The sequence below is a fragment of the Streptopelia decaocto genome (genome assembly GCF_964273445.1).
Source record: "Streptopelia decaocto genome assembly, chromosome: 25".
Classification (NCBI taxonomy): Eukaryota; Metazoa; Chordata; class Aves; order Columbiformes; family Columbidae; genus Streptopelia; species Streptopelia decaocto.
The window spans coordinates 4,822,538-4,840,124 of record NC_138680.1 but is presented as its reverse complement, the minus strand read 5'-3'; the positions used below and the strand labels follow the sequence as shown (position 1 = coordinate 4,840,124).

Here is a 17,587-nt window from a genome sequence, read left to right as displayed (position 1 = left end):
GGTTGGGATCGTTAGCAGAGGCACAGGGTCTGTTGCGTTTCACACTTGTTTGTTTTTCCAGCAGTGGATTTCTAGCAATATTTCCATATGGGTAGTGCCTCCAATGCCGCGTGAACTTAGAATATGTGTTTAATTAGAACCAGAGGAGCTGGGGTCCCACGTGGGAAGCGCCCCACGGCGCCTCACTCCGGGGGCGCGTTCTCAGGGTGGGGGAGTCCCAAGTTAATCCTCTGAGGATGTTTAATGAGAGCGACGTTGGATACAGAGCAAGGAACTGGAGAGATTAGGAGGTCATTTGTATGTAATTATTCTCAGCTTATGTGCAGTGTCTTATTTTACTCCACAAGGTCTGCGCTTGGCATGACATATATTATTCATATGGCAAGAATGGGTGTCTTCCCTCCTGGTTTTCCTATTAAAATATCTTCTATTCATGGCTCTGCAGAAAGTGGGATATGATTGATCTGAAGTACCACGAGAACGTTGCAGATTGCGGAGCCGCAGCGAGCGGGGCTGTGGCGGTTGATACTCGGGCCACGAGCCTCCCGGGTTTGGGTCGTGACCGTGTCTCCAGCCCACGCGCGAGGCGAGCGCCGCGGCCCCGGTCAGGGTGCGTGACGTGGGGACACGGCTCCCGGCTCCCCCGTGGGCCCCGCGTCGCGGTGGGGCCGTGCTGGCGTTCACCGGTGCCAGCGCAGCGTTCTCACCACTGCGTTTCGGACGTCCAGGTGAACCGGTGTGACCGCGAGCTGTGCTGGCGTTCACCGGTGCCAGCGCAGCGTTCTCACCACTGCGTTTCGGACGTCCAGGTGAACCGGTGTGACCGCGAGCTGTGCTGGCGTTCACCGGTGCCAGCGCAGTGTTCTCACCGCTGCGTTTCGGACGTGCAGGTGAACCGGTGTGACCACGAGCTGTGCTGGCGTTCACCGGTGCCAGCGCAGCGTTCTCACCGTTGCGTTTCGGACGTGCAGGTGAACCGGTGTGACCGCGAGCTGTGCTGGCGTTCACCGGTGCCAGCGCAGTGTTCTCACCGCTGCGTTTCGGACGTGCAGGTGAACCGGTGTGACCGCGAGCTGTGCTGGCGTTCACCGGTGCCAGCCCAGCGTTCTCACCGCTGCGTTTCGGACGTCCAGGTGAACCGGTGTGACCGTCAGCTCTGCGATAACCTGCAGTTTCCTCTGCCCCTGGTTTGGGCTGAGCTCATTTTGAAAGGTCTGAATAGCCCACGTTTGGCCCCTGGCTATAGTGTAGGGTGATACTCCTTCCTTCTTTATTGTATCTTTGGCAATAATTATTCTTCCTCTCCAAACACAGCATTTTCCTCTTTATGAGAATTTGTTCTCCTTCTCATTTTCATTCTGAACATGCTGGCTTCTGGTTTATTTTTAATTGAAAGGCTGGAGGGCAAATGCAATTAAACTGTGGTGCGTGAACTGTAACTTGTAATATGTTTGGAAAAGAAATCACCTTGCCATTCAGAAATGACTTGTTTTCTGGCCTGGACTCCGTAAGCCCAAGTTTCAGTTCTTGTGATCAGAACGAATGAGACCAAATCCCAGAGGCCTGGGGGCAGCAGAGCAGATGTGTTTGTGTTTCTGCCGAAGCTCTTTGGCTCAGTCTGTCCAGCACAGTTGGTTTTTGCAGCGGGGAGACCCATCGCCTCTCGCAGGGGTCACGGGCCACCCTGGGTGCCCCCGCCGTCCACACAAGCGTTCATTTGGATAAATGTCTTTGGGGCCGCCTGGCTGTGCAGGGGAGGAGGATGGAGCGACCTGCCACCGTTGCCAATAGATGGGATCAATAACACGAAACGCGTCATCCTTCTTCATTTTGTCCTCGTGTCGGAATCGATACCCCGTCCGGAGCCGGGGGGCAGAGCTCGTTTGTCCTTGCCCCGCTCCTCCGGTTTGCACCAGATGTTCCGTTTCTCTGGTGTAAACGATGTGCTGTGCCAGCGCTGCCGCTCGCGCCCGGGAGCAGCGGCACCAGGGCCGGAGCGCCGGCACTCGACCGCGGACGCCCCGCGCTGGCCCGGCGGGGGGCAGTGGCTCAGTCGGTGGCGGCGCTGGCCCGGCGGGGGGCGCTGGCCTGGCGGGGGGCAGTGGCTCAGCCGGTGGCGGCGCTGGCCCGCCGGGGGGCAGTGGCCCGGCGGGGGGTGGTGGTGGCCCGGCGGGGGGCAGTGGCTCAGCTGGTGGCGGCGCTGGCCCGGCGGGTGGCAGCGGTGGCCCGGTGGGTGGCAGCGGTGGCCCGGCGGGGGCCAATGGCTCCATGGATGGTTGTTCACTGCGGGAGGTCCGGCCACCTCCCCAAAATCCTGTTTCCTTGAAAAAGCGTGAAAGGGGAACACACATTTATTCCTCAGTAACTGTTATTTAAAAGCTCACTAAGTGCTGGGAAAAGCATGTCCACTGAAGTTATTGCCTCTGATCTCCTGGGGGCTGCCAGTCTGTTGCTCCCCATCAGGAAGACATGTGTGTATTCACAGCAGGTATTGTGCTGTCCTCCTGAACACACACAAGTAAACGCTCCAGCATCGTGCTCTGCAGCATCGCGGTGTTACCTACAAAGCATGTGGCTCTATCAGCAGGATTTGCATGTTTTAAGTAGGAAAGTATTACAAAGAAATCTGAAACAAAAACACCAGTCAAAGAAATCTTTGGAGCATTATCCTATTATAGCAGGACTAGCAGGATTCCCCAGCGAGGAGGAGCACAAGGATCTGTTCTAACGCGGGTTCTCTCGAAGTGCAGTTTGGAATTCCTGCTACTTCAGTATTTATGTGCAATTGATGGATTTTAATGGTGCAAAATTACTCCAAGTCCACCAGCACCTGTGCGTTGTTTGCTGTGAAATACCGCTTTACTTTTCTGGATGGCACCTACTTATTCAAGTTTGTATTCAATAAGTGCCTGGTGTGTATGTGAAGGGAAACAAAACATTAATAACATTATGTTTTGTCCTTACAGAAATGAGTTATGCGAATACTTATTGTTAGCAAACTACAGGGAAATGATGGGTGAGCCAGAGAGATGCAAATTATGCAGGCAGAGCCGTGTTCACTTGCATGCATTAGAGACGTCCAGCATCATTGTCACAGGGCTGGACCAGAATGCAAACTGCTCTAAATTCAGTTCTAAACATCCCGTGCACTCCACCTCCGTGACTGGGGGTGTTTGCCCTGCTGTTCCTGCCCCCGTGGGGGCTGGAGGGACGCAGAGCTTCTCTGGGTCTCCAGAGTCTGGTCGCCGGTCCCCTCCGCGCCCCCATCGCGGTCCCTCCGCGCCCCGTCCCCCCAGCGCTCGGGCGGCGCTCTCTGAACGCCCCAGCACGCAGGTTCTGTAGGTTCTGCGCGAAGTGCAGCGGAGCGGGAGCAGCTCCTGCGATGCACCGTCCGTCCCGCTGCAGGTGGCTCCTGGGAAACGCTCATTTGTCACTCGGTGTCTGCGAACCGACGCGCCCCCATCAGCGCGGCGTCTGTCACAGGGGGGAGATAAAGCTTTGGTCTACAAGCTGCACCTCGAGAGAACTGTTGTAGTCAATTCAGTTATGCTTTCTTGTCCAGATGAAATGCAAATGACCCTCCTAGTGCTGCAGATCTTGATTACACACTTCTCTGCAAGCCCTTCTGCCTGAATTGTGTTTTGCTGCCTCAGATCTGGAATTTACCACTTGCTTCTTCAAACCTCTCGCCACTGTGTTTACATGAGTAATATCACCCTTCCAGAGCTAAGTAGTACCTGCCAGAGCCCACAGATGTGACCGTCACTGCCCAAGGTTTCAGCAGCCTCAGCTCGTTACAAATGCAGCTCTGCAGGTGGAGATCAAGCAGGAAGAAGAACCCGTTGAGACCACGGTGATTTCCAGCGCGGTGCTGGGTTGAGGCTCCGTTGCCATCCCTGCCAGGGATGCGTTGGGAGCTGCTTGTTGATGAGCACATGAGGAAGGCTGCTTGCCACTAGAACGTGTTGCATCCCAGATTATTGCACAGCTTTTGAATGTGTCCCTTTCCGAAGGTGTTGAAGCCTTTCGCTCTGCTGTGGACACTGGGACTTTATACCCCTTACAGTTCACCTGCCAGCATTGTGTTTAAAAACAAGCCCCCAAACCCCTCAGCTGAAGACAACCCAATAAACCAAAACAAAAAACAAACAACAAACCCACCTCATTGAAAAAGGTGGTAATTAAGTACACAATAAAAATCGGAGACACTAAAATCCAGACTGCACAGACCAGGCGATGCCTTATCACAGGGCTGCAGGCTGGAGCAGGAGAGGGGCTGAAATAAATATGTGGAAGATAGAAGAGTCACAAAGCGCAGGAGGGCAGGAGCCGCGCTCGATCCGGGCTCCGGCGGAGCACAGGAACCAAACAGGCGCGAGTGTGTGAGCTCAGCTCCCGCGAGCGCGGCCGAGCTCTCCCGGCGCTCGGCGGCTCCCGGGGACCGGGGTGGGCGTCCCGGAGCCGCCGTGCCCCGCCTGGATCCCACGTCCCCGTGCTGGTCGATGCTGTGCCCGGGGTCCCGTGTCCTCTGCTGATCTCCAGGTACCAGTGGGGTCCCTATGGCAGGAGTTGTGTTGTCCCGTGCCCTGAGCGAGCAGCTGAGAACTAGATTCATTTATTCCTGAATAAAAGCTGTTTCTGGTGGAGCTAAATGTCTAGGGAGGGAATTACTGCTGACCTAGTGCGTGGTGCTGATTTTCCAGCCCGTTCAGTCTCGTTAATGTGTTTCTTCCCTCATTATTAGCCTTTCCCGTTGTGACTCTGGGCGGATGCGTCACCAGCAACCAGCGAACCCCCGATGGGCCCGGGCGCTGGAACGGGTTTCCCGCTGGGGGCAGCGTTGCTGGAGCCGGGCCCGGGGGGTCTCCGGAGCTCTGCTGCGGCGCCGGGAAAAGGGGCTCGGGGGGAAGGATGTGCTGGACCAACTCGCACTGCCGGTCTGGAGTCAGACAGAATCAAACAGCTTTTAAAAATTCATGGTTGTGTCAATGCGCTGTCAGGTGTAATTAAAGGCAGAGAGACTCAGCGGTTTCATATAAACACTTTGCAGGAGCCTGTCAGTCTCCAGGGAAATGAACACACCAGTCAGCTGGGTAAACCTGTAACGCCTCCAGCGTCGCCCTCCCCGGAGCAGCGCCCGCGCGTCACCCTGCGCCGGGGTCTCCGGAGCAGACACCTTCGCTGGTTTCCCATTGTTGGTCTTTTCCTTCTCTTTCCTTTGACAGCTGAATTCCAGCCTTCTCACAACAGTTGTTCAATATCACTGTGAACTTGATTTATTCCTTTGTGAAGTTAAAGTAAATATGACTGAGAAAAATACAGGCTGTGCTTGATGTAAGACTAATGACATGTGCCCCAATTACCTTCGGTAGTGATACAGCTATAATCAAATCTGGAGAGAAGCTGTGCTGCTGGCTGCAGCTGACGAGGCGCAGTGAGTTAGGATTGATGCCTGTTGCGTTAATTTAGCAGCGGGATGAGCTCTCGGGCTGGGCGCAGCTGTTCCTGCTCCGCGGGCGCGGGCCGGACGAGCCCTCCACGTCCACTGGGATCCGGTGACTCTGGGATCCGGTGACTCTGGGATCCCGTGACCCCGGCAGGACCCCGACTGACGGCGCAGGAACCTGGCGTTTCAGTGTCGCCGCTGCCCCGCGTGATGCTGTTGGGCTTTCACAGTCAATCCGATAGCAGCGTTCAAAATAATTGCTCTACAGCAAAACTGCCTTATCGCAGAGAGCAATGCTTTGACAATGCAGTCATTTCAGAGCACGTCTTTAGGAATGGAAAAAAACAATCAATCCAAATCTCATGCTTTCTAAGCCATGTGCATTGAGCAGCGAAAGGGGCCAAAGGGACCGGCATTTTTGCCGCGCTCCACCGGCACCGGCCGTTCTTCAGCAGGGCAGCGGGTGCGGTGGATCCCGCCAGCTCGGGCGCTTGCGGGAGACGGGGAGTCAAACCTTCCATCCAGAGCGCGAAACAGGAAACGAACGTCCTTTGGATGATTAGGAGAACTAACTGGGGAAAAAACAACAAACCAAACCAGCAAAGCAAACAGCAAACTCCTTCTGCCACCGCCTGATGTACGGTTTGCACCCCGGCACCGCGGGCTCTGCCGCTCCTTGGCGCCCGCTTGGCAAAGGCAGACGTTCCTGTGTAACCTAAAAGAGAAGCCGTTCTGCTGGTGTGAGCGGTCTGGAACTAAACCACAGAAAGGCACTGCAGCCAATAAAAGTGAATTAATAACTGGAGACAACAAACCTGCTTTATTGACTGGCGTGAAGCAGTCCTCGCTGAGAGCAGGAAAATGCGGCGGTTTGAGCAGACAGGGCAGGTCCCAGGGGAGCGGCCGCAGCGTTCTGGGGGGTATTTGTGACCGTGGTCTTTGTCCCTGATCCCGCGTGGTTTGTCCCCGCGGGGCGGGACGAGGGGGTCGGTGTCAGCGCAGGAGCGCCCGGGTGCCGGTGCCCGCACGGGTGCCGCACACCTGCCCCTGCGGCTGCTCCGCTCCTGCCGCACGAGTTGGGAGGCTTAATTATTTCAATAGAGGTTAATTACATTAGTCGCTATAGCAAATCTCCAGTTCACGCCATCCTTTCCACTTCATTTAATTAATTACCCCCTGTGAATTTCAGTAGATTTCTGCATCGAATTGCTCATTTATATCACATATGTCCCTTCCAACAGCGATCTCCCACATCTACCGCTTCTCTTCCTTTCGTTTCTGTTCCCCAGGGTGTCCGTGGGGGTCTGCAAACACGGACTGAACTGCGTGTGCTGAGAGTGCAGGGGTCTGAACTGCGTGTGCTGAGAGTGCAGGGTCTGCAAACACGGACTGAACTGCGTGCGCTGAGAGTGCAGGGGTCTGAACTGTGTGTGCTGAGAGTGCAGGGGTCTGAACTGCGTGCACTGAGAGTGCAGGGGTCTGAACTGTGTGTGCTGAGAGTGCAGGGGTCTGAACTGCGTGTGCTGAGAGTGCAGGGTCTGCAAACACGGACTGAACTGCGTGCACTGAGAGTGCAGGGGTCTGAACTGCATGTGCTGAGAGTGCAGGGTCTGCAAACACGGACTGAACTGCGTGCACTGAGAGTGCAGGGGTCTGAACTGCATGTGCTGAGAGTGCAGGGTCTGCAAACACGGACTGAACTGCGTGTGCTGAGACTGGAGATCATTCCAGATTTCGAGCAGAGCCCGGCTGGGCGCTGGGGGCGCTGGGGCACACGAAACGCTGCTGCCCCCACAAAATCAGATACCGGTTTAGGTGGCAATCTGTAGCACACGGAGCACTTTAATAACCAGATTCATCTGAGGGCTGCATGGATAGAAATGGTGCTGCCTGCTCCCTATTGAATGCCAGTTAGTGGCGAACGCTGTTATTAACATTTAGCAGGAGCTCCAGGTCACCTTGATATAATCGAGCTAACACACATTTTAATGGCTGTTTAATTAGATTTACCATAGGGAAGATGCCGTGTAAGAAGGCTGCATTTCTGCTCCCAGTGCTTGAGATGGTGACCGGATTAAATAAAGATGCGGATGGAAGACCGCAAGTGTTAGACAAAGGTGACACTTTTTGGTCCCTTCTGGCCATTTCTCTTAGGTGGCCCCGTCTTTCAGTCTTCCAGCACCGCGCCTGAGGCTCCTGTCAAATCACTTGTCGGGAACCCCTGCGCTGTGAATGGGATGGAGGCGGGAGGGAGGGGACCCGTCTGCCTCCCGGTGGCATTTTCCGAACGTCGTGGCAAACGGATCCGGGCACCGGAGAACAAAGAGCCCGCGTGCGCCTGCAGCAGCCCCGGCCCCGCGCGGCTGCGGGACGCTCGGGGGCTTCGGCCAAACCGCCGGCTGCTCCCGTAAAAACTGGAGCGCGCTGCTGTGAAAGATACGGCGCTTCTCTCAATGGAGTTGTTAAGAAGACCCCTAGAGTAAAGAGTTCTAAAATCCGATCGAGTCAGCAGTTCCAGCTGTGTAATTGATACCCATTATTTCCTGCTGGCTGCTGTGCAGGGCCTCGTTGGAGCATCAACAAACTCCCCTGCCTGCTGCAGAGCTGCCCGGGTTCGGCGGAGCAAAGTGGCCGGCGCCGGCACAACACGAGTCCCGCGGGCGCCGCGGCGTCCTCCTCCGTGCTTCCCACGAATACTCACCTTTTCCTCATCTGGTTCTCAAATTATTGCATTTGCATAGGGCAGTATGACAGAGTCGCTGTGGCTTTGCTGGAGAACAAGTGATGCGATTTCTTGTCAACTGCTTCATTTTGTGGCAATTTTATACGTTTTACCAAAGTAGAGTTATTATAGTGACAATTTTACTGAAGCAAAATAGATAGAAGAATGCCGTCCCCACGAAATGCAGCCTGGCTCGTTCTGCTAGCGCGTCTCCCGCAGGGCTCGGGCTCCGGCTCTGGGCGCGGGAGCAGGAGCGGGACGGCCGCGCGCCCTTCCCGCGGCAGCGAGCGAACCGTCCTTCGTCCCTGTGCCTTATTTCAGGCTTCTCTAGGCCAGCGACCTCCTGCCCCTTCTTCCTGCAAATCATTTGCTTTTCCAGATGCTGTGGTGTTAACTTGTACCGTTCCATTTCTTCTCTCCTCATCTCACCCCAAGGAGAGGGATTGCCCCCTTCCCACCGCCCGGAAATAAATCCTCGTTATGGATTTGTACCTGGGGAGGAAGAAACTGATTTCCACTCCCTGCCAGTTCCGAACAGATACTTGAAGGTAATTGTTCAGTCCAGGGACATTTCGCTTGTCTAATAACCATAAAGAGTGCTTTTATTAGCGCTGCCTTTGAGGTTGGGGCTATTTAGAAGATATTTATGGGGAAGATATTATTGCAGAAAACTAGAACATGGCCATTGAATTTATGTTTCTGTTCTGAGGTGGAGCAAAGGGGAAGGACCTCACGCCATCAAACGTCTGAGTGCCGGCTGGGGCTCAGCCCTGGTGCGGGGGACCCTGCGCTGCTGCGGGTGCAGCCGCCCCCTCACGTGTGACAGACCCGCCCCCTCGCAGGTGACAGTCCTGACAGACCCGCCCCCTCACAGGTGACAGTCCTGACAGACCCCCCCCACCTCGCAGGTGACAGTCCCGCCCCCTCGCAGGTGACAGTCCTGACAGACCCCCCCACCTCGCAGGTGACAGTCCTGACAGACCCCCCCCCACCTCGCAGGTGACAGTCCTGACAGACCCCCCCACCTCGCAGGTGACAGTCCTGACAGACCCCCCCCACCTCGCAGGTGACAGTCCTGACAGACCCCCCCACCTCGCAGGTGACAGTCCTGACAGACCCCCCCCACCTCGCAGGTGACAGTCCTGACAGTCCCGCCCCCTCGCAGGTGACAGACCCGCCCCCTCGCAGGTGACAGTCCTGACAGACCCCCCCACCTCGCAGGTGACAGTCCCGCCCCCTCGCAGGTGACAGACCTGCCCCCTCGCAGGTGACAGTCCCGCCCCCTCGCAGGTGACAGTCCTGACAGACCCCCCCACCTCGCAGGTGACAGTCCCGCAGGGCTGGCAGCCTGTTGAGGCCCCTAGAAGCCCTTTCCGTGTCTGCAGCCCCTGGGGGCTCGGGCGCCGCGATGGAGCAGCGTTCCGCGCCTGTACGGCTGCTCTGCCTCCCACGGGCTGATTTCAGGAGCTCGCACCTCGAGCCGCCAGCCCCGTTAACGCTCTCCGCAGCCTGACAGTGCTCCTCGTTGCGTTGCAGCGCATCTTGCTGCAGCGCTGCACGCTGCCGCCTGCACCCCACGCCCTGGGACCTGCCGCCCCCAAACCCACGCACAGGGACGTGTCTGTCTGCTGGCTTTGAATAACTTCTTTTAACCTCTCTGAGTCTTTGTGTCTGTGTTGCTTCAATAATTACATACAAGGCCATGGAAAGAGATCAAATTCTGCCGTTTCCTTTGAATCCTGGCAACTGCCTCTTACGGTACCCTTGGGGCTCTTTAGAGGAGACAAATTAAAAAGCTGCAGCCCAGATGATTGCAGGTAAAGCTGCGTGCTGGCGGACCTGGCAGTTTGCAAACAGCCCTCTGTGTGGCTAGGGGAACATTTCCAGGAGATGGATTTCATATCAGACCGGGGGAAATTCCGCGGCTCCACAGATGATCTGTCACCGCCTGTCGGAGAGGAGTGATAAATTCCTCACGTCCTTGTCGAGCACCGGTCGTGGCGCAGGAGGAGCAGCGGTGCAGACTGTTTTCCCTGCACAAGAAGCAGCGAGGCTGGCTCAGAGAGCAGCTCCCGGCCCCTCCCTCCCCGTCACGACTCACAGAGTCAAACAGCTCCCGGCGGCTCCGGCCCCTGGCGCAGTCACAGCTGCGGCGCTGGGCAGGAATTGCCGCCTGCTTCCTGCTCAGCCTTTGCTGGCCGTTTGTTATGACGATGGGTGGTTAATTCTCTAGAATAGCAGCATGTGTCCACTGCAGTGATACTTGTATGTCCTCACTGGCACGTGCAGCTTGTCTCGATTGATGTCACTGTCGTCATATGTGACATGTTCTCGGGTGCCCGTGAGGCTCATGCGCCGTCCCGGGGCGACGCTCCCCATGGGGACCGTCCTCATCCTCGCAGGCTGGCGCCCAGGAGAGATGGGCTCTGTAAGGTGACGTCTGTGGCGGCGGGAGGTGACAGCAGGTGACAGCCCCGTTCTGCGGGGTGCGGCAGAGCGGCGGCTCCTGTGCCACCGCCCCCGCGGGTGCGGGACGCGCGTCCAGCCTTGGACGTTATTATTGAACGACATCTCGGTGCAAAGCGGAGGGTTTGGGCGAACGGTGTCAGAGGACGTATGTTCTTACGTTGTCACCACTCTGGGTCCTGTTGCCATTGGCAGCCTGAAGGATGTTTTTATAGATGCTGAAACACATTGTCAATTACGAAAGCAAAACAGAAACCAAACCAAAACGGCATATTGTGCTAAGATCATCTCTCCTGATACCAGGAAAGCTGCTCAGAATGAACCACCTCATTCATACTTATCCTCGTTGTTCTGTTTTGGTTTTAATTGTGATTATTTGTAGAAATTACCTTGTTTCTGCTTTTCTGTCACAGTATGTGTTGTCACTGGCAGTGTCCCTGCAGGTTCGGAGTCTCAGGTGCTCAGTAATTGTGGCAAACCGGCAAAGAAAAGAAGAAACACTTTGTGATCCTTAAACTTCACTCAGCACTTCACACTTTCAATTATTTTTGCTACTTCTAATGCAACCGGTCTAAGATTTCCCAAGAGACCCGTGGGCCACCCGGGGAAGATCAGCCGTGGCATTCCGGACTTCTCAGATGAAACGCAATTGGGGGGAAATAATAGAATAAAATAAAGCGTGAGAGAGACTTCTGGTTGTGCTCCATAGGTTTGAAGGAGAACAGAGACAGAAGATGGTGCGCGGGTCGGTTTGGTGCAGAGCATCAAGGGCTGCTGGTGGAGCCTGGCGGCGCCGGAGCAGCAGCCGGGGTCTCCAGGGAAGGACGAGGCCGCCCAGGCCACCGCGGCCCTGGAGCCCGGCCAGCGGTCCCTGCGCCGCGCTGCACAGCGCCGGGAGCAGCTCCGCGGCGCCGGCGCCTCCTGCCCGGAGCCTCCTGCCGCGGCACGGCTGAGGCACGAACTCAGGTGAAGGAACAGGGGAGAGTACAATTAAACACAGTGTCTCTGAGCTGGAACTGCTTTGCCATGCGCTGGACGCGCCCGGACCCGGCCATGGTTGAGCAGAGCTATTCCGCTCAGCACTGGATTAACTCATCAGCAGAGAGCCCAGAATCTGATTTAATTTGAAAGACTACAAAATTATATTTCTCTGCTGATTTTCCAGGTGGCAGGATTAGATGTGGAGCTTTTAGTGTTCCACTACTTCCTTTTAACTTAATTTGGCAGAAATGGCTTTCGGTACAAGGCAGTATTTGATGGGTACCGCGTCGGGGATAATGAAAGCGTCAGACAAATGGCGAGGCGTAATTGGGGTGCTTGTTTTCCGCTATCTGGAGACGCGCTGGGTTTGATAAACCACGAAGAATGAGTCTCCTGTAAGAGCACGAACCAGGGAGGCTGCAGCTCCCGTGGGGCGGTCGATGCTCCCCCAGGGCAGCAGCTCCTTTGGGGGAAACGGGGAGACCAGCAGCGGCAGCAGCTGGCAGGTTTGGTGCGTGCCGGCGCGGTGATGGGTTTTCCATGGGGGGCACCGTGGCCGCGGGGGCCGGAGGGGCGATGGAGCTGCCCTTCCTCCCAGCTTTGCTTGTTAAGGAGCTCCTTTTTTTGGCAGTTTGAGCTGGAATTAAAACATTGCTGGGAGGGAGCCCCGGGGGCAGGCGAACAGCTTGTTCCCAGCCGGCTCAGCACTTTCCTCTTTGCAATTCCACCCACCAGAGCTCAAAAAAGCCTCCCCCGAAGGCGGCCGGTGCCGCGCTGGCAGCCCCCGGTGGCCCCGGTGCCCTGATGTGGGAAGGCAGCGGGTCCCGCGTGTTAATGAAATACAAGGTCTGTACAGATATTCGCAGTGAAGGTGCTCGGGGATGGAAACACCCCCAGCCCTGTTTTCTCACCTCCAGACACCTCTTTAACTCGCTCGTGCCGCAGGCTCCTTGGGCACCTCAGACCTTGCCCAGAAATCTGTTTATCAGGTAACAGCAAATACAAATGTGTGAAAATCCCTGGCTGCCAGAGCTCGACCTGCGGGCAGAATAAACGGCGATATTTGTGGCACCTGCTCCCTTTCAGGAAGCCGCTGCTCCGCTGCCTTCCAGCCTCTGGGGGCGGCTGCCCGGCTGGGCCCCGGCGCTGCTGTGATTTGGCGATGATGTGGCGGGGGGCTTGGGGGGTCCTGGAGGCTCCAGGGCTTCTTCCCTTCTCTGGGGAAGAAAGGGGATTTTCAGCCTGGCTTCCAAACCCCAGGAGCCTGGGGCAATGTCTGTCCTGGGGACAGTGCAGCAGCACACGGTGACAGGCCAAGGTCGAGTGCTCATTATCCTGTCCCCGCGCTGTGCACCCTCTGCTGCTGCAGTGGGGACAGTCCTTGCTTTGGGCAGACGGACAGACCCAGGTCACGGGCCCCTGTGCACAACTCCCATCGCTGGTTTGCCTGGGAAACGGTCTGTAAGCTGCGAACAGCGTGGTTACCAGAGGCAGGTTTCTAATGGCTCCCAAAACTGGTGTTTTCTCCCTGTAGATGCAACTAGGTCCCAGTGTCCCTGATTAGCTTCTTGTGATGAATTCCATCTGCCTGCCTGGGATCAACAGAGACCTAAAAAGCTGAGCACCAGGCATGCAGCCGCTGTTTTCATGCCGAGCTTTGTTCGTTGTAGGAAATCACTTATGAAACAGGAAGCTCTTCCTTGTTCCACTCAATTTCTTGGGCTCATTTGCCATGAAATGTCACCTTCTCAGATGAAAGAATGGGATTTATCACAATTAAGGGAGGTTTTGACGTGTCCCTTTAAGTGAATCAAGGGTGCTTTTGATTCTGAATCTGTGCGGGCTTTTGTTGGTGCAACATGGGTGCCTCGCGATTTATAGCGCCCACGAAACACGCCCGTTCTTGGGGAGCGGTTGCGTAATCTCTGTTGCTTCCAGCCAGTCTACCAGCGCGTGGCGGGATAAGCAGCCTCTGCGGTAGGGAATAGCGTGTATTGCAGTGTGACCGGCTGCGGCTCGTCCCCGCTCCCCCGTGGCGTGGGGGACACGCTGCTCCCTGCACAGCGCCCACCCGACCCGAGACAAACGAGATGTCCCCAAGGCACAAGCCCTGCCAGTGGGTTCCCCGAGGAGCACCAAAGCTCAAAAGGTTCCTTCCAAAGGGGTTTTAGCTGAATGCTGCCCCCTTTTGTTCCTGCTGCTTGCTGTCCTGCTGTTCACAGGACTTCTAAAACTAGGGTTTGTTTCTACTCGAGCACACATTCCGGTGTGGCTATACACATCCCGGCAGGTGAGGTGTGGTGGTACCAGAGCAGCGTGTCCCACCGACGTCCCTTTCTCTGGGTGCTGTCTCCACCTCTGCAGCATCCTCGTGTTGCTGAGCCAAAGATGGGAACAACAACCGAGGGTAAAGCCCCTTTCCTGAGCAGCCTCTTCCTTGCATCGCCGCAGAGCTGCTGTGGCCTCAGGCAGCAGCTGCAGTACTTAGCACCGCCAGGCCAGGGCGGGGCAGCAGCTGTAGGTGTTAGCGCCTCGGCTGTGCCGCATTAGCAGGTCTTTAAGCGGTTTCAGTCCGGCTCGCCGGTCCCGCAGCCACGGGAGGGCGGGGCGGGGGGGGGCACGCCCTGTCCCCGGCTCGCCGGGTGCCGGAGGGAGGGGCGGGGGCCCGGGAGGGTTCGCAGCCCCTCGGGGTCACCGGCGGTCGCGGGTGCGGGGCCGCGCGGGGAGCCGGGGCTGTCCCCGGCAGGGCCGCCCGGTGGCGCCGCTGGCACGGGCGCCGGGGCTCGGTGTGGGTGGTGCAGCTGATAACGTGCTGTAAATGATGTGAGGGAGTGGAGCGCCTCCCTTACGAGGAGAGGCTGGGGAGCGGGGGCTCTTTACTTTGGAGGAGACTGAGAGGTGACCTTATTAATGTTTATAAATATCTAAAGGGGGAGTGTCAGGAGGATGGAGCCAGGCTCTGCTCGGTGACAACCAGGGACAGGACAAGGGGTAATGGGATCAAGCTGGAACACAAGAGGTTCCACTTAAATTTGAGAAAAAACTTGTTCCCAGTGAGGGTGGCAGAGCCTGGCCCAGGCTGCCCAGGGGGTTGTGGAGTCTCCTTCTGTGCAGACATTCCAACCCGCCTGGACACCTTCCTGTGTAACCTCAGCTGGGTGTTCCTGCTCCATGGGGGGATTGCACTGGGTGAGCTTTCCAGGGCCCTTCCAATCCCAAACGTACTGTGATACTGTGATACTGTGATACTGTGATACTGCGGTGTGAGAGTGTGGGATTTCTGGCCAGGTGCGGTTGTGCGTGGCAGCTCTGGGCTGATGTTTAACCCGAGTTCCCACTCAGGCGAATGGGACTTTGCCTGGGTAAGGGTACATCTGGCGCTGATACCTGTGGACTCTTATCTGGAGCTGCATGGGAAGAGATCACGCTGTGCATATAATTGCCGTAGGATGGGACACTGAGTGATCAGTTTAAAGGCCGGTGTTTGAACCGCTCCTGAGTGAGGACACGAACATGTCAGTTACACAATGGACTGCAGAGAACAGCATTGCAACAGAGATTAACGTGATTAGAGAAGTGCGAGGAGCACCACTTGACCTCAAATAGTACACAAACGGATGAAATTTGTAATTTTATATTAAGCAAAACCTACCACGCATAGCTGAGAGCAGAAGGGAAGTTAAGCCCAGCCTGTAAGCCAGTCTTCAGGTGTGCGGTGTGATTCAGCACCGGGAAGCTGTTAAAATATAATAGGATACTGTTTCAGGTTGAAGTACTTGACTTACCTTTAATGTCTTATTAAAAAATAGTTTACATGATTTAAAATGAAAGGGTCTCAAAATAACAGCCAAGCTCAGTTTCGGTCTGTGGCAGCCGGCCCTGGGCTGCTGGCACAGTCACCCGGGGTTCTGGGGGGCAGGTCTGTATCTGCCCTGGGCACTAATTACAGTCCAACAGCGATAATTGCCCTTCAGTGGGGCAGGGGGGCTCCCGGCCCCACACCACCGGGGGGGTGGAGGGTTCCCCAGGCCCGTGCTGGGAGCTGCGGGAATTAATGGGGCTCTTCATTTAGCTCAATTACTGGGCATCCACCTGAGAAGCTGTAAAGAATGGAACAGTAACTCTTACAATCAAATACTAAATTATACTTAATTTATTTACTTACGGCGAACTGTAAGCCCTGCAATCAAGCGTGTCGAGGTTTCTAACAGGAGCGCTCCCGGCAGCACTCGGGGGGGTGCTGAGGCGCAGTCTGGGGGCGCAGATGGGGATTAACCGCTGTGAACCCGGGGTGTCCAGGCACAGAGCCTGAAACAGCGGAGCCCCCAGTGCAGCCCCCGCGGTGCAGCCCCCGCGGTGCAGCCCCCCCCGGTGCAGCCCCCCCCGGTGCAGTTCCCGTGGTGCAGTTCCCGCGGTGCAGCTCCCGTTTGCAGCTCCATGGCAGCCCCGTGCGTCCTGCGCAGCGGCTCAGGAGGCGACGCTGGGCGAGGCGGCTGGTGTAAAGCAGAGCTGCCGGCGGTCTGGCTGCGGTGCAGGCTCCGGCGCTCACCAGCACACGCGTGCAGGGACAGATTTGTGTCTCATGCTTTACAGCTCAGAGACAGGGAGAGAAAAAACTGCATCTGGACCAGAACTTTTCTGCCATTCAGGATGCCAGGTGAATTCTAACTAGAAACCCAGTTGGAGAACATGTCCAATCAAGGAAGCGTAACTTGGCGATTTTGTCTTTGGGAACCGGCTGCTTCAGCGTGAGTCACCGACCCCAGCGCTGGCCCCGCTCGGTCATCCCGAGGCAGCGGCTTTTCCGCGGGGGAGGATGCGGTGTGAGCCCCAACCGTTGCTCAGTGACTGGATGATGCTCCCGTGTGTGGGTGGCTGGGGAGCCGGAGTCCGGGAGGTGACGCTGGCTCAGCTCTGAGTCACTGCCCGGTCCCCCGCACGCCGAGGCGCCGGGTGCCAGAAACCCTCTGGCACCACCAGAAACCCTCTGGCATGGGGGAGCGCGTGTGCCGCCCGGTGCCAGCCCCGCCAGCTTCGCAGCCCTGTGTGTGCTCCCCGAGCGCCCTCTGTGCGGAGCAGCCGTGCAGACGGACACCTCGGGATGACTGATCCCCAGAGCTGGCACTGGGTTCTGATGCCTTAGACGTGCTGCGGGTTGGGCGCTGCAGCAGCGCACCCTCGCCCCACACCTGCACCAACCCGGTGTGCAGCTCAAAGGAAAAAAGGGTGTTTTTCAGGGCTGTGTATTAAGATTCTGGTAATAGCCTAACTTTCATTTTTTAACAAAGATATATGGCAACTCTGCCATCTCCTATTAGCTGCTGTATTTCAGAGGCTTTTCTTCTCATCAATAGCCTTGTCCATCACTTCACAGTGACACCGTAGCAGCGTTCTGCTGCCGTGGGAGGCGTTCATGCTTTGAAAGCCCAGATCAGCTCTTTCTGTGAACCCCATGCTAACTCAAAGCAGTTAACTCTAGCGGTTCAGGGCAGGCTGGGGGCGGCTTTGCCGTGTCCCGGGCCAGCAGGTGCCTCGTGCTCAGGCGCTCGCTCGCGGCGCCTGTTTGCCCAGGAGAGCCTGCGCCTGCGGGCCCGGCAGGTGTGCACTTCAGCTCAATGTCAGTTTTTAACCTGCCCGTTGCTCAATGCTGTGGAAGGGAAACTTGCCCGGGGGTGTTGGCCAGAGTGCCCTGTCCCCCCGCACACAAATGCTGCCGGTGGGGGCGGCCGAGCTTCCCTTGGACTCTGCTCATGTCGTGTGGGTTTGATTTCACCAGAAATCAGAAGGTCACAGCGCAAGGTGTTCAGACGGGAACGTCCCCATGTCCTGAGCGCAGGGACGGGCTGAGCCGCGCTGCTGACCTGCTCAGCCCCGTCCTCCCGGCATCGGGAGGGCTGCGGGAGTGGTGCGTTGGGGTGGTGGGGATGCTGTTTGGTGGGGGCGGATCGGGGGACCTGTGTGCTGTGACCCAC

At 56.8% G+C, this 17,587-nt stretch overlaps 1 protein-coding gene across 3 annotated transcripts in view; it reads left to right on the top strand.

Moving 5' to 3' along the window:
• ZMAT4 (zinc finger matrin-type 4) overlaps positions 1–17,587 on the top strand; it is an 89,276-nt gene that overhangs the window by 54,931 nt on the left and 16,758 nt on the right. The window lies entirely within an intron of this gene.